At 36.0% G+C, this 22,150-nt stretch overlaps 1 protein-coding gene across 2 annotated transcripts in view; it reads right to left on the bottom strand.

Moving 5' to 3' along the window:
• AGPAT4 (1-acylglycerol-3-phosphate O-acyltransferase 4) overlaps nucleotides 1-14,703 on the bottom strand; it is a 170,686-nt gene extending 155,983 nt beyond the window's left edge. Inside the window, exon 1 of one of the 2 annotated variants that reach the window (XM_074309379.1) lies at nucleotides 14,569-14,703. The gene's annotated coding sequence lies outside the window, so the exon portion shown is untranslated. The remainder of the gene's footprint in view (nucleotides 1-14,568) is intronic. The other variant, XM_074309381.1, reaches the window with a different exon arrangement.
• Between the last annotated feature and the right edge of the window lie 7,447 nt (nucleotides 14,704-22,150).

Here is a 22,150-nt window from a genome sequence, read left to right as displayed (position 1 = left end):
GAGGAGTACTTTTTCCTGCCACTTAGAATATTATAGAACTATCAGGAATATCAAGAAGTCACAAAGCTACTAATTATCTGAGGTTGGATTTGAATCCATGTATTCACGACAACAAGGTCAGCACTGTCTATAACATAACTCTACCCTGCTGCTATCTGAGAGTACAGTATATGCCATATCCATTCACCATTGTGTAGCAGCAAGAAAAAAGGTTTTAGAATGAGAGGCCTAAAGTTTATTAAAGTATCATTTAGGTTTTTTATTTGTAATCTTGAGCAAGTAAACTCAGTTAAATTCAACAAGCATTTGTTGAGTATTATAAAACTTTTTCAATTTCTCTAGAAATGTTAATAAATAAAAATATTTCTCTAACTTAAAAACCAACTTTTTTAGGCTTTTCATTTTTCAAAATAGTACAAAAGAACAAAAGGTCTTTATTGGGGAGATGTTTTAAGGGTACAAATCAAACACTGAGCAAAGAGGATTTTGTCTTTCCCACTTCTTAAACTAAGATTCAGTTAGGGGCAATGGTCTCTTCTACATTTGGAAAGGATCAACATATGGATCAGAGGGCAGAGGACCTTTTGATAACTCTAGAAAAATAATTGAGGGGAGTGGTCTAATAAAAAGGTGAGTAGTTGACTAATAACCAGTTAACTATTCTGTTTGTTGAAGTAGAATATTAACCCATACTCTACATTTTTAATATTACATTTTCCTTATTCACTGTTGCTATAGAGAGATGTCTGGAGGCAAGGAATAGTATACTAATGTTGATATTTCCTCAAGATAAAAAAATGCAAATTTTTTTTGCAAAAAAAAAATTTATAATAATGATAAATTAATAAAATTATTTCTTCTGAATTTGTATTAAAAGCACAGCATTTGGGGCAGCTAAGTGGCGCAGTGGATAGAACACCAGCCCTGAATTCAGGATTCAAATCTGGTCTCAGACATTTAACACTTCCTAGCTGTGTGACCCTGGACAAGTCACTTAACCCCAGCCTCAGGGGGAAAAAAAAAAAAAAGCACAGTGTCAATTTTTTTCCTTGATATTACCTATTTTTGTCAGGCACTTCATACCTTTGGGTCTTAGTTTCTTCATCTGAAAAATAGATGGTTTGGATTACATTATTTAAGATATCTCCAACAAAGGAGACTTAAGAAGATGGAGCCAGATAGGAAAAACTAGGAAAGGGTTATGCATATCCAGGATGAAAGGATGAGTATTGAATGCTGCAGGGAGGTCAAGAAGTATGAGGACTAAGAGATCCTTAGTAACTTTGGAAAAGATACTAAGAGTTGAATGATGAAGTTGGATACCTGATTGTTGAAAGTCTAGAATAGAATGTGAGGAGAAAAGTGGAGACCCTGAGAACAGATCGATGTCTTTCTCAGGGTGTTTAGCCAAATATGGGAGAAGAGATAAGGAACAACAGCTACCAGAAAAGGTAGAATCAAGTGAGGGGCCTTTTTTAAAAGAATGAATGGAAGAGACAGCATGTCGGTAGGGGCAGAGAACATGTCAGTAGATAGGGAGAGATTATAGAATTGAGTGTGAGTAGAGATGAGAGTTGGGACAATCTGTTGAAGAAGACAAGAAGGAATGGTATTGGGGGTACATGTAGATAGAATGTCCTCAGTGAGAAAGGTTACCATTTCATGAAAAACCAAAGTGAAGGAGATAGTGGCAGAAAATGTTTAAGTAATATGAGATGATAAAGAGCAGAAATGAGAGAATTCTTAGTGAATGATCTCAGGGAATTTTTCTTTCTTTCTTTTTTTTAAAGAATGAAGGTCCTTAGCAGAAAAGGTCAGAAAAGAGGATGCACAAGAGATTTGAAGGAAGATGAGAGGTTTGAAAATAACCCTTGAGGAAAGAAGGATAGTAAGTAAATTAGGGAGGAATAGGATAATTGTCTTTTTACAATGTAGGTCCAGTTGAAATCAGATAAAATATATTCATAGCAAATTTTAGGGAAATTACATTATTATATTGTTTTAATAGTAGAAAATTAAGAAACCCTCTAACTCAGATGGTAATTTCTCATCATCTATGCTGGTAAAATTCAAGTCAAAGTTCTGAAAGCGTATTGAGAGCAATTGAAATTACAAATGTTAAAACAGGCTCATATATTCAAGAGAATGGTGCTGTTGATGTCAGAAGATCTGGATCTGAGTGAGCCTCAGATACTTCAGTTTCTATGGGACCTCAGATAAAGGCAGCTAGGTGGCTCAGTGGATAGAGTACTAGCCTTGAATTCAGGAGGACCCGAGTTCAAATCTGGTCTCAGACACTTAACACTTCCTAGATGTGTGACCCTGGGCAAGTCACTTAACCCCAGCCTCAGGAAAAGAAAAAAAAAAAAAAAAAAACCCAACCTCAAACACTAGTTGTATGAACCTTAACTCAGCTTTTCCATCTGTAAAATGAGGTAAAGAAAATAGAAAACCACTCCAGTATCTTTGTCAAGAAGACCTCACAGGGATCATAAAATTAAGTCACTTCTCTCCTTTTTTGAAAGGAGAGGGGAGGATAAATGATCTGATCTATCTTACCTCAGCATTAAGATTAAATTAGAAAATGATGACAGTGTAATGAACTATAAAAATATAAGTCATTAGTGCAATTGGTCCACTTATTTCTGAAGGCTTCCCCCACCAAAAAAAAAAAAAAAAAAATTTCCCCGTTTCATACTGTAATCCAACAAGATGAAAAATAAAAAATAAAACTGAGAAAGGAAATGCGCAAAAATAATCAAATGTTAGTTCCCAATGTAAACTTTGAGAAACTTCATAAGTTTTTTATCTATAAATATCTTCCTTCCTTCCTTCTGGAAGGAAATCTACTACCTCAGAGAAAAGGAAGGAAGGAAGGAAAGGAAAGAGAGGCAAGGAAGGGAGGGAGGGAGAAAGGAAGGTGGGGGGAAAGCAAGAAAGAGAAAGAAGGCAGAGAGGGGAAGAAAGTTGGAAGGAAGGGAAAGAAGAAAATATTTATAGATACAGAAATTAATCCCAAAGATGTTTAGTGTTTTGCTCCATGTTACCCAAGGAAAAAATGGCAGCCCTAAGATAGAATCCAGATCTTGTAACTCCAGATCCAGGCTTCTTCCACTGTAACATGCAGTCATCCTTCTGTATCTTGAAATTGTCACCAAAAAAGCCCTCCACAGCTTCTCCACAAAAATAAATTTTTAATCCCAAAATTTGAAATTTGAAAGTAAAAATTGCCTGACATTCACTAGAAAACTAAGAAAACAGTACAAATATAACTGTAGAAACAAACGTGGAGATCCTGGAGAGTGGTGCTAACTTATTTTTGGTGGCCACACAACTAGCAGGCCACCTAACAAGACCAGTTTTACAAGCAGTTTACATTCACATCAAAGCCTGCAGTATTTCAAAATTTGGTTCTATCTCTACAAAAAAAATGAGACATTTCCAAGCATTTATCAGAATGCTCACAAACACTCAACTTTATTGCTGTGCAGGTATAGTCCTTAAAAAAAAAAAAAAGTTAGGCTCTCTTCAGCTCTGCTGTTGCTGATGGTAGAGAAGGAAGAGAAAGGAAGGTCAGGGGGAAATATGTGTAATTCTGCAATGTGTATATGCATATATCTTGAGTATTTCTTCAAAACTGGGGCAGATAGTGAAGTGAAGAAATAGCTTATCACAGAGATCAAAAAAATAAGCAATAGAGTGCCATGGAGGTTGGTATAATAGAAATAAATACCAAATACAAGAAAAACCAAAATGGGAAAGAAAGTATAATTTACATCAACACTGTAATTTTTGCAATTCCTAAAGATGACGTGAGAAACCAACATTTATTTAAGTGTGGAAAATTTGGGGAAGAAAGTTTCCTTCCTTGTTTGCATATTAACTTGGTTAATGGCTGTTAACTTTAACTGGGGTTCCTCTCTACATGGATGCTTTATAACCTTTCTTGCTACAACTTAGGAGATTCTTTAAGAGCAGCTTTATTTCACTCCACAGTAGAAAGGAAATGGAACTAGATAAAAGTAGAATATAATGGAATATTATGAGGAATTCAGAATATAAACTGACAAAGAGTATAATAATGATAATAATAACATTTATATAGCACTTAAAAATCTGCAAACCAATGTATGCTATCTCATTTAAACCTCACAACAACCCTTGTAAGATAGATGCTATTAACAACTTCACTTTACAAAAGAGGAAACTGAGGCTGAGAAATATGAAATCTCAGCCCAAAGTTACAAAGCTAGTAAGTATGCAACCTGGAATTCAAACTCCTTCAGTCTAGTAGTCAAGTCAATCCTTTGGTTTTTTACCAAGATATTACTGAGAGGTTGTATTAGGAGTGGTGATTCAGTTTCATAGGTTATTTTCTCTCCTTCCTTTCCCTATCATTCTTTTCAAGCTGAGCATCCATCCTCAGAAGATTTAGGGTAATCTGTTCTTCACCTCATTAGGGGTGTGGGCCTTTTTATGTCTTAGTGGGACAATCTTCTTGGGAAGCATTTACTATTGCAAAAATTCCATAAAAGCTACAACATAAGTTTTCTACTTTGTACTACTATTCAAGTGCAGACCCAAAGCAGAAGAGCTTAAGAGGATGTGGAGAACCTGGTGGTTTAATGATAAGAAGGAGAACTACTGGGAGACAAGGTCTGATGACAGATGTATTTACTAGATTAGAGGATGAAATCCGGCAGAGCTGAGAAATCAGTGGTCAAAGAACAGAGAAAGATATGGAAATTAGGTTGGTTCCAATGCATGCATGGGAAAGAGAAAAGCTTGAAATCAAAACTTGAATACTAGATATTTAATAAACTATCAGTAATACTACTTGGGATCAAGTTATGGGATTAGCAAACATAACAAAAAAACTGAACATTCTCCAAAATAACTACTACTTCCCAACCAAGGTCTGTTTGATACTGATCTTATATTTTCTTGTCATACAGAAAAGTGGGTTGTGGGAGTGGGTTGGAGAAGAGTATATTTTGAGGAAAAGAGAAAATAACATAAAAACATCCTCTTATTACCAAGAGTTTTTAGCCAAACTTAAAAGGTCTCCCTCAAAGTAAAGTTTAGCATCAATATTTTCAAATGGTTTATTCATAAAGTCACAGGACTAAAAGGGTTCTCTAAAAACTATCTAGTTCATCCCTAAATAAAAAAGGAAATTCATCCACTTTTCTGGGAAATCTATAATTGTAAGGTAGGGGAGAGCTTTGAGAATTTTTAAGTACCTTTCTTTGCTAATTACTAATTCTTATCATGCCCTGACTGGCAGACATTAACAAAAACAAAACTACTCACTATGCTCATAATTTGAAGTTTTTTTTTAACCCTTAAACAGTTTAAAATATTTTATGGGTTTAGTCCTCCAACACTTCAAAATAACATCAAATTTGTGGCCTATTTAACCACATACTGTTTATCTTCAGTGTATGGGAACTGTAATTACTTGATGCTGTAGATAGAAAAAAATTCTTATTTAGAAAAAACTTGGTGGAAATTGAGAAATGGTACAATCAAAGTTGGTAATCACAGAAACTCAAGAGTGAAAAAGAACTTTAGTTTGTAGTATTACCCATAGCTAAGTAAGAATTCTCTGTGGTACATATTCCATAAGTAGTCACCTAGTCTTACAAGGTTTAAGGCAGTCCTTTCCATCGTGGAAAAGCCCTAATTATTAGCAAGTTTTCTTCCTTCTTCTCCCCAGCTCATACTCCTTCCTCTTTGCAATTTCCACTCATTATTCCTAGATTTTGTTAGAATACAACCTTATGGAGTAGAGCTATAGGGCAATTGAGGTAAACAGTATAGGACTATTTAATTGTTGGGTACAGAGGTTAACAAATTAAGTGGAAATATGACCTTTAATGGGGATTATTTGTAGACTGTAGATTATAGATTTATATCTGTATCAGTAGATAGAATAATGTAGGAAAGCTGAGAAGGTCGATAAATACTCTAGCCCAGCTATTCTCAAATATTTTTATCTCAGGACCTTTTTATGCTCTTAAAAACTATTGAAGACCCTAAGGAACATTTGCAAATGTGGGTTTTATATCTACCAGCATTTTTCTTATTATAAATTAAAACTCATAAAATTTTAAAATATTTATTCATTTAATAATAACAAAATCAATTCCATATTAAAACAAATAAGAAATTATTTTGTATATTTTTGCAAATAGTCACTACATTTTAGTGATTGGGATAAATGGAAAAATTCAGGTATTTATCACTTAGTTATTGTTTCTGGCCGAAGTCTTCTGATGTCAACTAATAAACAATTTAAAAAGCAACCTGTGGGACAATAAACTTAACTATGCAAAGAGTCATATGGCTTCCTGTGAGAAGCTCAAAGGCACATTTCATTTACTTATGACCTATTCATATACCTAATAAAGGTGCAGATGAGCCCAGAAGGGTTCTGGTTCTCAAAGTCTATGCCTGTTAGCAGAGTCAAATCAGATAAGGTCCCACTTATTTGGAAAAGCTTCAGGTACAAGCTTGGTGACAAACTGTCCACAGTTGGAGGCCCAACTTTGCAAATTAAAAACCTCACAACCAGGCAGGTCATAAGGCAGAGGCTATTCTTTTTTTTTTTTTTTTTTTTGACCACAGGAATTCATAAAAACCATCTACAAAGTGAAGATGAAATATAAGCAGCTCCTCCAAAGAGAAAATACTTTATTTTCAGTGTGATTTACTTTGCTACTTGCTCTTGCTACCTGAGAGGATATTTTTAAACAGGTTTTTATTCTTCAAGCTTTGACTTTGGCAAGGCAACTCCTGCTTGCACATTCTTCAACACTTTTCAAAAAAATTACTCAATCAACTTACATGAACGGATGCTAAGTGAAATGAGCAGAACCAGATCATTGTATACAGCAAAAAAATAATAAGATGATCAATTGTGATAGACGTGATTCTCTTCAACAATGAGATGATTCAGACTAGTTCCAATGATCTTATGATGAAGAGAGCATCTATACCCAGAGAGAGTACTGTGGGAGCTGAGTGTGGTTCACAACATAGCAGTCTCACTTATTTTGTTGTTATTGCTTATATTTTTTTTCTCATTTTTTTCTGGCTTGATTTGATTTTTCTTGTGCAGGAAGATAATTTTACAAAAATATATGCATATATTAGATTTAACCTATATTTCTACCATGTTTAACATATTGGACTACTTCCCATCTGGGGAAGGGGATGGAGAAAGGGAGGGGAAATTGGAACACAAGGTTTTGCAAGGATTAATGTCAAAAAATTATCCATGTATATGTTTTGAAAAATAAAAAGCTTTAATTAAAAAAATTAATCAAGTATTTATTAACTATCTACTATGTTTTAAGGGTGTGTTCATGTTGAGTGCTTGGTGATACAAGAACAAAGAATAAAACACTCCTCGCTCTCATATAACAATTAATGTGATATATAGGTAATACATTATAATATACTAGTGCATATGTGTGTGTGAGCAGTAGTAGTAATTAGTAATAGTAGTATATATGAAAAGAGGGAAGGAGATGGAAATAACAGGAAAGGGAGAAAGAGGAAAAGATGGAGAGAAAAGGGGGGACAGAAACAGAGAGGGAGGGAGAAAGAGGGAAAAAGAGAGAGGACAAGGGCAAATGGGAAGAGAGAAGAGAAATGGGGGAGGAGAAAGAAAAGGAGTGGAAAGAGGGGGAGAGGAAAGGAAGGAAGGGAAGAAAGAAAAGAGAAGGGAAGTATAGAAAGGCAAGAATGGGGGGCAGGAAAAGAAGAAAGGAGAGAGAAGAGGGAAGAAGTTGAGAAAGGGGAGAAAGAGAGAGAGAGAATTAATGACTAAGTGGTTTGGGAGGATGAACATCAGGGGGGATTCAGAAAGGCTTCATGAAGATGATGTCTATGGGAGAGTTGCATCTTTTAAGGAAGAAAAGAATTCTGTGAGAATGTGTTAAAGAAGGCCCATGCATTCCAGGCCTAGGACAAGACCAGGGTAAAGTCAGTGAGGGATAAAGAAAAGGCCAATTTGGGCAGAGAACAGAGAGAGTGCAAAAGAGCAAATAATATCAAATAAGGCTAGGAAGGACAGGTTGGAGCCAGGTAGAGTAGGCTTTAAAAGCAAAAGAAAAATAGTTTATATTTTGTTCTAGAAGCAATAGGAAGCCCCCAGAGTTGTAAGCCACAAATCACCCAAGCTATCACACACTCAGTCAGCCAATTAAAAACCTAAAGCAACTTCACAGCATCATGAGGAATTGTTATATACCTGTTGGCAAGATAAAAGTACTTCATACAGAAGCAGAATCCAGTCTACTATACTTAAAAGCCTGGCTCTTTTCCTTAATTCTCAGGGAGGCAATGTGACACTATGATAATTGCTCTGAATTAAGAGGCAGAAGACTCCAGTTTCCTGCCAGACATTAATCTAATCATAGGTAACTTCTCTCCATACCCTTTTTTGCAAAACAGGAGAATAATATCAGTGCTCCAAACCCCACAGGATTATAATGAGACCCAAATTAAATAATGCATATGCATGTAAAGTGTTTTACAAACCTCAAAATGCTACTTAAATGATGTGCTTGTTATTATCATTATTCCTACCTTGCTTTCCCTTCCAAAGGCCATTAAAGATTTCTTATTCAGTCACAGATACTTGAGAGGAAAAAAAAAAAAGGTTCTTTCTGCCTATTTCTTTGTTTATTTATTAAGTTCCTACTAAGTACAATGTACTAAAGAACTACACAAAATTGAAAATGCCACCAATTACCCAAGTACAACCTTAATGTTCAGTTAGCTGTACAAAACAGATTTGCAGTTTCATGCACAATCATCTATTTTAAAAATTCTACTGTTCCGGAAATGCTTTTTATTTCATAAATTAAAAATAAAATAAAAATGATTTTTTAAAAAAGATCTAAACCAGAACTGCTTCTCCAGGAGGCAGAGGGAGCTGGCTGCTCTTGTTTCTCCAACCCCGAATTTCTTCAACTTTTCTCTAGACTTGAGATTTTCAGTCTTTCTCCAGGTTTTTTTCACCATATTCAGGCCTCTTCTAGCCACCTACTTCAGGTGAGTCTCCAATTCATTGCTTCCCCATTTCCAAAATAAGGACAGAAGTCTATTTGTTCTCGAATTACTTTTCTTCTCCCCTAATGGGGATAATTACCAGTCTTCCATTTACCAGGCCTCAACATCTACATATAACATACATATGAATATATGCATACCTACACACACACACACAAACACATCAGCAAATTTCTCCAGAGCTAAGACATAATCAAAATAAGTAATTTCAATTTTGCCTTCCTACAATTGTAGCTTCTGTTACTGAGGAGCAAAAAGAAAAAACTGTGGAAGGAAAAGAACTCTGAAAAGCATACAGACCAGATAACAAATTCCTTATTTTTTGAGAATTGACTTTATATTTGCTCAACACAAAATCCTGAGAAGATTCACTGTTGGAAGGAGATAATTTCAGGAATTCTATCAACCTGAGCTAACTTTTGTCCACAGAGTTGAAAAGCACATACGGGACCAGATGGTATTTGGAAAGAAACCAGCTACTTTATACAAGATCAATGTGTTCTTCTCATCTTTATCTTAAAATTTGGCTAAAGCCAGATATATTCAGCCTCAGCATTTTCACAGTATTTCCGATGGTAATCTGCCTTTGCACTCTGTGGAAAGACGGGTTATTAAAATCAACAAAGGTAAGATAGATATTGGCTTTGGGCTTCAATCATTTCAGTCTTGAAAATCCTAGCAGAACATAGAGTGGTTGGTGTGAGGATTGCCTACGTTGACAAATTCTATTCTTTGTCAAACTCAGAATGTGAGGGGGTAATTTAATGCATATATTATAATGCTTTTGAAATATTCATATCACAGATCCATCCTGTGGCCTAAAACTTTCCCTCCACTTCCCTCACTGAAGCATTCCACTTCTGGGACAACAGAATGAAAATAAACATGCACATCAGTGGATGGATGAATGTCTGGCTTCCCCACACACTCCAAGGTTTGACTCAAAGGCACAACTACCTTTTTAGAAATCATAAAATCCAGTCTTTCTTTGAAAATTAAAGGAGATCTTAAAAGCTAGGAGGGAGAGAAGGAAGGAATTCAAGGGGAGTTACTAGATCTTCTCACACAGCCAACTTCTATAATCTCTTCTGACTTTCACTTAACCTCCAGCTCAAAAAAAAAAAAAAAAAAAAATAGAATCAGAGTGAAATGAATCAAGGCAGAACTAGAAAAACATCATGTACAGTGATTATAACAACATCAATGGCCAAAATGATGTATTAACCTGCACTTTTCCAAGATAAATGCCATTGTTATTAATGTCACATATTTCTAGGCTTATATAACCTTTGAATAGTTTTTCTTTCCTTAATTCTATTTGTATCAGTTAGAAATTATAATCTAGCTTAGCCCTAAAGAAGGGATAAACATAAGAAGGTGCCTTCCCTCCCTTGTTCAGCCTCACCTATTTTGGAGAGGATATGGAATTTCAGACTTTCCTCAGGTAATAGTTTTCCAGAATTTTTTTTTCCATCTCTTTTTTATTCTTTATTATAAGCGATAGCTCTGGGAGAAGGAATACAGAAAACTATCCTAATGATTAGAGTTAAGTATAAAAGGTCAATATGTCAATATCTTTGGGCAGACAACATGTCTTTCTGTCCCATTCCCACGTGGATGGAACTCATTGCTACATTTTTTTATCCTGAAGTTGGTATAGCTGATTTTTAAAAAAAATAGGATGATGTCCCAAGTGATATCAGTTCTTTTAGGATGTAAAACCAAGGTCAGAAGCAACTTTACTCTTACAGAAACTTCATACCACCAAGAAATGCAGTAAAGATGTCCAACAGCCATGTTTGTGGCACTGAGATACATCAAAGTTTGATCTTGTAATCAGATAGAAAAGAATTAGAATCCAAGTCCTGGCTTATCAACTACCTATGTGACTCTGGATATATCTTTCAAGCTTCCTTGAGCCTGTTTTCTATATTAGTAAAATTTTGTTGTTCAGTCATGTCTGACTCTTTATGATCGCATTTGGGATTTCCTTGGCAAAAATATTGGGGTAGTTTGTCATTTCCTTCTCTAGCTCATTTTAGAGATAAGGAAACTGAAACAAAAAGGGTGAAGTGACTTGCTCAGGGTCACATAGTTAAGGCTCATATGAACTCAAGTCCTCATAACTGTAAGTTTATCACTCGGTCCATTGTACTACCTACTTTCCCTTAATAAAATAATGCTTTTAAAATTACCTATGAACTACTGAATGTTCTATGACTACAGGATTACAGATTTAGAACTGGAAGGAGCCTCAGGGTCCATCTAACCCAATACCCTCACTTCACAGGTAAGGAAAAAATTATTTCTTAGAGAATGATTGACTTGTCCAAGTGCACACAGGCAGCAATCATCACAAGTGGATTTGAACATGGGTACTTAAAACTCCACAGAATGTGTTCATGCTAGATTATTTCAATGAGGAAAGAATCTTAAAAATATAAATTACTCTATCAAGTAATCAATTAACATTTATTAAGTGATTACTGTTGCCAGGTCCTATGGTAAGTACTTTTGATACAAAGAGAGGCAAGAGAAAAGCCCTGGACTCAAGCAGTTTGCAACCTATAATATCCTATAAATTTTTATCATTATGTGTAACTGGATAAAACTAGAATTAGAACCACATCCAGCCTATCTTTGTTCTCTTGAAAATCTTAATATTCACCATCAATGCTCAACTAAATCCTGCAGATTCCATCCCTTTACCTCCTAGCACATAAGAGCCTCAAGTGTTCATTATAGTTTTCCATTATCCATTTTCACTTTTCTCATTCCCTTCTTAATTCGGTGCCTGTTGGTACAGTTGTATTTATCTGCATCTGTATTTATACCCATGATGATAATATTTTAAGCTCATTTCTTCACAACCTAGCACTTTTAGAACTGTTCTGCTGAGAGTACATTCTGAATAAAAGTTTATTCTCAAAATTAGGGAGCCCTCTGGATTCAGCCCTTTGCCTCAGTTATGCATCAGTGCCATCAGCCCATGAGGCTTCCTGGGAACTTCCCATCAGGATTACCAAGGAAAACTTTAACCTTAATCCAGTATCCAAGTAGAACATAGTGATTTTTGGCAATGTTTTCATCCCTTTAATCACTTTGGCTCCTCCTCCTCCTTGAACTCTGTCCAGTGGGTGTTTATGGTACTTAAGAACCAAGGACTGAAAACTGTGTTCCAGGAGTGGTCACATCACAGCCAGTAGAAAGGCAATGTGTTAGTGATTTAATTTAAAAATACTATTAGTCTTTTTCTTGGAAGAGCTTCATAGGAGATTTACATTCTTGCATGTAACCTATTATTGACTTTAGGTAGAATATCTCATATTGCTTTCCAGGATTCCTTGCTAATATTGAACATCTGCATTCCAATTATTTCTTCACATGTAGTAACCTGTGCTATTCCATGATAAATGTCACCCTATAATCAATGTCACATATTCCAAAATTTACATAATCTTCAAATACAGCTTTGCATCTTTATTATCATTTAGTGGCAGTTAGAATTTCAGTTGTACAATTTAAGTATTTAATGTTCTAAGTACTAAAGACTTTGGCTCAGTGACAAAGCACAACTGAAAAAAACATAGATAGATAAGGATCTCAAAGACCATAACCTTTAAAAATAAAACCACCTCACCTTCCTGCTGCCACACCTCAATATATCTTAGATATTGGCAAAGAAATCTTATCCTTTGCTTCACAGATGGAAAAATCAAAGAAGGCCTAAATAAATGACCTTTAAAAATACTACCAAAAGGCAGAAACAAAAAGTGGAGAAGACAGGTCTCCCAAATCCCTGGTCTATGAAAGTCAAACAAGTATGAAAAATCAAATGGAAGTTATCTTAAAACTATATTCTCTGGGCTAGGAAACAGTAGTGCTAGTTTAGGAATTGGTCCCTTCTTGCTAGAACTTTTCTTTCCTCCCTCCAAACTATAATATGCAACATCATCATCCCTCACAGGCAATTTGGATTCTATGTGCAAGAGAAGGTAACATTGCTAAGAATAACCCCTTTTGATGGATGGGCCAGTTCAAATGAGTATATTTAGCTTTGTTCATTAATCTTGAGAGATTAAAGTTTACTTTCATTCACATCATGGGAAAATATCATTGGTTATCAATGAAAGGAATAGTAGGAAAACCATTAGAGTAATTTTAGATTTATTAAGTCCCTCAGACCCTTTTACCCAATACTTTTATCCCATTGAATTCACAAGGAAAAAAAAAAATTTACTCAGTTGGGTGTAGGCTCATTAGCGTTAATCATGTTTCAGTTTGGGGAGACCTAATCCATCAGCCTTGTATTAGTGACCTTTATGTTATATTAAATGCACTGAACATTCAACAATACAAATGTGAAAACCAGGAAAGTTGTGATTAGTGTAGGACAGTCACTGAATGCATGCTATTATGTTATCCCCTCACACTTGTTGAACTTGAGTGTTGTGGTAAGTTGAGATGGAGAAAATGCCTCATCTTTTGCGTTGGAAGTTTAGCTACTGGAGTCTCAGGCCAGGTAGATGTTGGAGTTGGTAGTGTCCACATTTTTAAGTAGAAAATTGTCACATGGCTCACCTTGGAAACTTCACAACAAGCAGCTCACCTCTTATCAATAATGCTCTTTCCCCTTGCTTCAAACTATGGCATTTATAGGAAATCTCAAGAAACATCAAAGTCTCTCAAAAGGAATTCAAGATGCTTGCATAAATATAGAATTTTTAATTTTAAATACTTGTGGGGCTACAGAACAGAGGCCATAGAATTCTTTTTAAGTAAATAAAAAGGTAAATCATAAATGCCTGTTTCCTTGACAACCCTCCCTCCCCCAGCCCCATTGTGACTGGGAAAAACCAAAATCAAAAGTGAGGAGGGGTAGCAGCAAGAGCCCTGGAAGATCTCTCACAAATTGAAACGTAACACACCCGTACATACACCGACAAAACAACAAACTGCAAAAGAAACACATACGCACCGATTGATGCCAGGGCCCCATTTTGTATAGTATTTTTGTGGTTACCATAGGAACACCACAGATGAAGAACATGTTGCATGACACAAAAGAAACCAACATGTAATAGGAACATTCTCGTTAGTTTCATCTGTTGCAGGGAAAGGGGGTTTTAAACCCAAGAAAAAGAAAAAAGAAAAAAAAAGAGCAACCATGACCATCCCCCCTCCAAAAATCCCACAGCACCCAGAAAGAACCCCACCCGATCCCTGAGACACAAATTCTGGTTTTGGACCGGGAAACCTCCCAGTGGCTCCGGAGGAAAGCAGCCCACGTTATCAAAAGCGTCCTCACAGTCTCCTACTCCTGTCCTCTGATTCTCTTCTGGGCTCTGCTCTTTACCACAATCCATTCAGAGCTTTTCAGGAGGAATCAAGCCAAGGGGGAGGAAATAACAAAAGGGAGGAAAAAAGCAAACGGTATCTCCCACAAATGCAAAGTTTTCTGGAAATAGCATGAAAAGCACATACCTCGTGTCTGGAAGACCTTGACATGAGGACTTGGGAATCAGAAACTGAAAGGGAGAAAGCCTGAGTGAGGGATCAGAAATTGCCACTAGTTTACATGAGCTCTAAGTCAGCCAACACTGGGAAGAAAGCTAGACTCCACCCATGGGGTGGACCCTTAGGAAAAAAAAGTGGTCCTCAGCTGACGTCTCTCCCCACCCCATGTCACTTCCTTTTAAAGCTACAATTTAGCCGTTATAGAGAGGGAAGGAAGATACTAGCTAGTGTAACATGACTCACCCGTTCCCCCCTTCTAATTAGGGTAAAGAAGCATGTTGCGCTTTTGCCTCGTGTTTGAAATCACCAGCTCTGGATCCTGCCCAGACCCCAGACAAAGCCAGCTGAAAGAAATGGCTCTCTTCCCCCCCATCCCCCTTTCCCTCTGCTTTCCCTTCTTTCTCCCCTCCCCCCCAATCCTGTTGCATCCTTTTGCAGAAATGGCTCCCTCAGCCTAAGGGCCAGCCGGCTCTAGCCCCGTCATCACGGTGACCCAAACCTGTTCCCCAAACTGGCTCATCATTCATTCAGCAGCGATACAATCAATTTGGTTCGCAAAACATCAATCTCCACTACATCTTCTCCCTCCTCTTCCCAATGATACCATGCACTGTGAGGGAGCTTACATTTCACATTGGGAGAACGCAGATGCACCTGGACAAAAATTATATTTATAGCTCCAGAAAATCAGGCTAAATTATGTCCGGTCGTTTTCACCCCAATACAAGAGCCAAGGTAATTCATCTTTCTAAACACTCGTACATAGAAGGAGAGTCCTGTTTAAAATGACTTGGATAAAGAGAGCGTTTTTAGAACTAACTTTATTCAGGAACTAAGCAAGAGTGAAAAGAGGGTGGGTTTTGGAAGCAGCTTCAACTGCTGGGTTTCTGACATTCCTAGATAAAAAGAGCTATCCTAAAATGTAAATAGAATCCTCCGGACCAAAAAAAAAAAAAAGGCCTAGCCTTTCACATTACCTTTTGATTATTCAGCCAAAAAAGGTTTAAAAGGGAAGTATTTCACTCACTTGGTATTTTAATTTCCAGGTGAGAAAATAAAACCATATACTACTGGATATTCTCTATTTAGAATATATTGCCCTTGCCTACCATTCCCTTCTTTTTTTTTTTTTTTCATCTGTCTCAGGCTTTTTTTTTTTTTAATCTTATTGAATTCTTAGTATCTTATTTTCCCCCAGTTATATGTAAAAACAATTTTAACATTCATTTTTTAAATTATGAATTCCAAATTGTCTCACTTCCTCATTGATAAGTCAAGAAATTCAAAAGAGGTTATACATGTTTAGTCATGTAAAACCTATTTCCATATTAGTCATGCAGTGAAAGAAAAGATAGATCAAAACAAAACACAACACAACAACAACAACAAAAACCTCAAGAAAAAATAAATTTAAAAAAGTATGCTTTGATCTGCATTCAGATACCATTAGTTGTCTGGGGATGTATGACATTTTTCATCATAAATCCTTCAGAGTTGTCTTAGATATTTTATTGCTCAGAATAGCTAAGTCATTCACAGTTGATAACCTTACAATATTTCTGGTACTACATACACAGTATATTTCACTTTGTACCAGCTCATGGAAATCTTTCCAGGTTTTTCTGAGATCACCATGCTCATAATTTCTTATAGTACAATATCATTCCATCACAATCACAAAGCACAGTTTGTTCAGCCATTTCCCAATTGAAGGACATTCCTCCAATTTTCCAACTCCCTGCCACCAGAAAAGAACTATTATTACCATACATATAGAGTTCTTCTCCTTACCTCCCCCCACCCCAGGTCAAAGAAAATACACAGTTCTATATGCCCCATTAATGTCTCATTTTTTCCTATATAGCCTTCAACATTAGTACTTCAGAAATGTTTCAAATTGCATTCCTCCAATCAAGAGATTTAAAGTACCTTCTCATGTGGCTATAGAGAGCTCTGATTTCAAATTTTGATTTCAGATTTCATCTGAAGAGTTCATAACTCTTGATTATTCATCAATTGGGGAATGGCTCCTATTTTTATAAATTTGATTCAGTTTTCTACATAATTGAGAAATTAGGCCTTTATCAGAGAAACTTGATTCAATTTTTTTTCAGTTACAATTGGTAAATATATTTCCCTCCATCTATTCCCTTCCAATTTATTGTATTTTCTCTCTCCTTTCACTCTGTCCCTCCTCAAAAGTTTTTGTTTCTATCACCTCCCCAAATCTGACATCCTATCACCCCCTTGCCTTCTCTTATGTCTTCCCCTCCTACTTATGGTAACATAAGATTTCTATACCCAATTCAGTGTGTGTGTTAATCCTTCTTGGGACAATTATGATGAGAGTATGGTTCACTCATCCTCCCTCACCATATTCCCCATCTTCCCCTCCACTGTAAAAACTTTTTCCTGCCTCTTATGTAAGATAGTTCTACCTCTTCCTTTTCTGCCCCACCCAGTGTATTCCTTTCTCATTCCTTAATTTAATTTTTTAGATATCAGCCCTTTATAGTCAATTCACATGTGTGCTCTCTATGCATACCTCACTGACCTAATAATGACAGTTTTTACAAGTTACAAGTATCATCTCCCCATGTAAGTATATAAACAGTTAACTTTAAAAGATCCTTTATATTTCCCTTTCCTTTTTACTTTTTTATACTTCTCCAGAGTCTTGTATTTGAAAGTCAAATTTTCCATTTAGCTCTAATCTCTTTACCAAGTATGCTCGAAAATCCTCTATTTCGTTGAATATTCATTTTCTCACTTAAACTTTTGCTAGGTTGTAACTCCTTTGCCCTCCAGAATATCATATTCTAACCTGGCCCCATCCTTTGTTGTAAAAATTGATAAATCTTATGTAATCCTGACTGTGGCTTCATAATACTTGAATTGCCACTTGCAATATTTTCTCTTTGACTTGGGAGGTCTGAAATTTGGCTAAATATTCTTGGGAGTTTTCATTTGAGGAGCTCATTCAGGAGGTTATTTGTGGATTTTTTCCATTTCTATTTCTATTTTGCCCTCTGGTTCTAAAATATCTTTTTTTGTTTTGTTTTGGTTTTTTAAATAATGTATTGAAAGATGATGTCTAGGCTCTTTTTTTGACCATGGCTTTGAGGTAGTACAGTGATTTTAAAATTATTTCTTTTTAATCTATTTTCCAGATGTTATTTTTCCAATGTCTTTTTTCCCCAATTTTTTGCTTTTGTATTATTGTTTCTTGATTTTTCATAGTCATTAGCTTCCATTTGCTCATCTCTAATTTTTAAGGAATTATTTTCTTCATTGAGCTTTAGTGCCTCCTTTTTCATTTGTCTGATTCTACTTTATAAGTTCTTGTCTTCAGTGAATTTTTTTTAGAAATTCACATTTTCCCATTTGGCCAAATGTACTTTTCAAAGCATTCTTCTTTTCCTTGACTTTTTGTGCCTCTTTTACCATTTGGCCTATTCTGTTTTTGAAGGTATTATTTACTTCAGTATTTTTTTTTAATCAAGCTATCAATTCTTTTTTCCATGATTTTCTTGCACCACTCATTTCTCTTTCTAATTTTTCCTTTCCCTCACTTACTTGATTTTCAAAATCTTTTTTGAGTTCTTCCATGATCTGAAACCAATTCATATTTTTTTTGGAGGCTTTGAATTTGAACTTTAACTTTGTTATCTTCTTTTGAATGTATGTTTTTATTTTCCTTATGATAGTAACTTTCTATGGTCAGAATCTTCTTCTCTTGTTTATTTTTCTCCCAGCCTGTGCTCTAGTCTACGAGTAACCTGAAACACACTTTTCTGCCTGATATTGTGCCAAGGGACCCTATTCCATTGTGGTCACAGACTCTGGAGGAGCTAGTGCTCCTCCTTTAGTTGAGATTGCCACCTAAGATGGTGACTCAGGCCCGAATATGGGCAAAGCAACAGAATCTTGCCCCTAGTTCCAGCAAGGAGACCTCTGCAATCTTCTTTTGATCAGCTGTTCAATCCCCTTCCCATATGTGGATTGAGAGCTCTGAAAGCAGACACTACTGCTAATGATTCAGTGGCTCCCAAGACCCACTCCTGTTTTTCTGGGGCCAAGTCTACTCTGGTGTGGCCTATATTACATCATGCTCTGCTCTACTCTCACCCAGGTGCAACAGACCTTTCCTGCCAAACTTCTAAGTTGTCTTTGGTTGAGAAATTATTTCACTCCATCCTTTTGTGGGTTCTGTCACTCTAGGAAGTGTTTTATGGCATTATTTAAAGGTTTTTGGAAGGGTTTGGGGGAGAGCTCAGGCAAATTGCTTCTTTTTCTCTACCATCTTAGCTCTGCCTGTCCTACATTCCCTTCTAATGGCCTATCTTGCAATACTCAATTTTAGTTCTTTAGATACTAAATTGTTCAGCGATTCTCAATCCACATATACACCACTAGGAAAATATTGATTTTTTTTTCTAAAAAGCTTTCCTTTCAAGGAGCTGTTCTGAATCATCAAAAAAGTTCTCTAATTTTGTACAAGCAATCCAGCTAGCTTTCTTCTTACTGTTTAATTCTGTATCCAACTCACTGGTCATTTATAGAATCTGTCAAGGTATAAAAACTGATGTTTCAGCTCCATAGATTGTTCATCTAATTGCCTTTCACAGCCTGGACAATAGACATTCTCCATACAATTTTTGCTCTGTGAATCCTCATGCTATACTCTTTTGAGTGCTTAAGGATTTCATTCTGGAAGGCTATAGAGTTCTATAATCCTCACAATGTCATCCCTAAACAGTTATCTTCTTGAAACAAGAGAAAGCTAGGAAGGTCCTACATGCACAGGAAGGACTTTCTGTGGTAAACTTTATGGAAAGATATAGACTTAAGTCATAGGCATTAGTGAGTTATTATTGCACTATTGAGAACATGTTCATCAGTAAGATTCCAGATTAATTTAAGTGAGTGTCTTCATGGTCATAAGACTTGATTCAATTTGTAGCCCAAATGGGTGCAGTTGTTAAGAGTTCTGGAATCAGGAAACCCCAAGTTCAAATCAAGCCTCTAAAATGTACTAGCTGTGTGAGAGTGGGAAAGTAATTTAAATTCAGTGTGACTCAGTTTCCCTAACTATGAAGTAAAGATAATCAGAGGACTTATATCACAGGATTCAAACAAGATGATATTTATAAAGCATTTAGCAGAGTAGCTATCATACCATATGCAATATATAAACGCTGATTATCTTCTCTTTCACCTTTCCAATTCATTTCAATAAATATTCATTTAGAAATATCATATGTACAACACAGAAAGATACTAGGAATGTGAAGATGATTACAAAGATGTTAACCCTGCATTCATGGAGTTTATAGTCTATTGGGGAGGGATAGAGATAACTCTAACTGTCAAAATGTAATAAATATACAAGAAGGTCAAAAGAGAAGAATGAAAGATTCAAGGAAGAATTCTCTTCTAGCTGGGAATTAAAACTTCCAGCAGGGTAGAGGCAAAAATTTGAGCTGAGTCTTGGCACACTTTCAAGAATTTCAAGAAAAGTGAGGGAATCCATACTGAGTGAGAAATGTATACATCCTCTGATGTATACATTCAGAAGGAGCTCGGAGAGTAGCTAGTAATCCACTTAAGTAAAAAGGTAGAGCATACATTTTAGAATTTTAGAAAGGGATATGTGTGTGGGAGGTACACATACTTACATATATAAACACTAAAAAAGTATATTGAAACTAGAATGTGAACTTTTTGCACGACAGACTGAAGAGTTTGTACTAAAATATTTTGAACAGTGACCTCAAAACTGGGTAGTAAAATGATTAGTCGATGATGTTAAGGCTGGATTGGAGAAAGGAGATATAGGCAGTGCTAGGATGGTGACAACCTGTTGAAAGGAAGTGCTAGATAAGAGGGACTTTGGAGAGCTGATCCTCACACTTGCCCTACAAGATCAATGTTATTATCCTTGTTTTGCAGATTGAAAGAAACCTGTTCATGGTGACACAATCTGAAATAGGACTTTCTGACTGTAAGCCCAGCTCTCCATACCAAAGGAAAAAAACAATAGAATTTAGCAGCTGGTTAGATATTAAAAGGGAAGAGAAGAATCTAAGATTATTGAGGTGACAGTAGAAAATGGTGATGCCATTGATAGAAATAGTAAAGAGAAGGCTAAATAGGCATTTTAAGAGGTTTGATAAATTCAGTTTGGAGCATGTTGAGTTTTAGGTATGGTTGGGACACCAAATAATATCAAGTAAGCAATAAAAAAAAAAAAGAGATTGTAGTTCAAGGAGGGGAGGGATTTGAAATTAGTAATACAAGCTTCCCCAAAATATCAAAGCAAAGCCCTCGTAATAAATGAGATCACAAATGAAAATTACAAATAGATAACAGAGAGATTATTTCCAGATATGTATACATTATGGGGCCGGGAAGAAGAAGACTAGTGAAGAAGCCAGAAGAGAAAATCAAGAGAATGTGGTGTCATCATACAACGCTGATAATAATGGCTCTCACAATAACTAAGTGCTTTCTTCACAACACTCATGTGCAAATATTAGTGACCTCATTTTACAGATGAAGAACCAAGACATAAAGTTATTTGTCTAAAATCACAGCTAGTAAGTATCGGATGAAGGATTTTCAAATTTTTAAATTTTTTAGATACCATTCCTTTATAGTCAACTCACATGTGTACCCTCTATACATACTCCTCATTGCCCTAATAATAAGAAAGATGACTTTGTGAAGTCCTGACTGGGAGTCATGTCATCAACTTCCTAATGTCATTGGTCCTCTTCAAGAATGATGGGGGCAGCTAGGTGGTGCAGTGGATAGAGCACCAGCCCTGAAGTCTGGAGTTCAAATGTGATCTCAGACACTTAACATTTCCTGGTTGTTTTTGGGCAAGTCACTCAGCCCCAATTGCCTCAGAGGAGGGGATGGGGGGGGAGGAAGAATGAGAAAACAACTATTGTATTTGTCTAGTAGGTTGAGAAGTGAGGGGGGTAATTAAGAAATGCAAGTATTGAGTAGAAATCTTTCTTTTCAGAAGTCTGGCAATGAAAGAAAGAAAGAATGACAGCTTGAGAGGATAAAGGAATATAGGAAAGCCTTTTTTTTTTTAAGGAAAGAAAAGACTTAATAGTTAGAAAAGGAGCAATTATAAAGGCAGACGCTGAAGGGAAAGGAGGATGACTGATGGAACTACATCTTGACAGGAGGGAAAACATATTTTAAATTAAAAAAAAATAAAGACAAGAGGGAATCAATCTACAAGCATTTACTGAGTAAGAGGTGCTAGGGATACAAGAAAAAAAAAAAAAAAACAACTCCTGAATTAAAAGTGCAAATAGAGAAATTCGACTCATTGAGGAAAAGTATTTCATCCCTAAGCTGGAGGGAAAGAGGAGAAAATGGATGAAGATACAGGGATATTTTTGGGGCTGGAAGAAATAAGATAAGTTTGCTGACATTAGATAGTCTTAATCTTTTCAGTAAAGTAAGGGGTGAGACCTTTGCTTTAAAAAAGAACACAGTAAGATTAAAATAAAGCACCCAATGAAACAGT

Source organism: Sminthopsis crassicaudata, chromosome 4, assembly GCF_048593235.1.
Source record: "Sminthopsis crassicaudata isolate SCR6 chromosome 4, ASM4859323v1, whole genome shotgun sequence".
NCBI lineage: Eukaryota > Metazoa > Chordata > Mammalia > Dasyuromorphia > Dasyuridae > Sminthopsis > Sminthopsis crassicaudata.
Note: the sequence above shows the minus strand (reverse complement) of the source record. Positions and strands in the feature narration are given on the sequence as shown.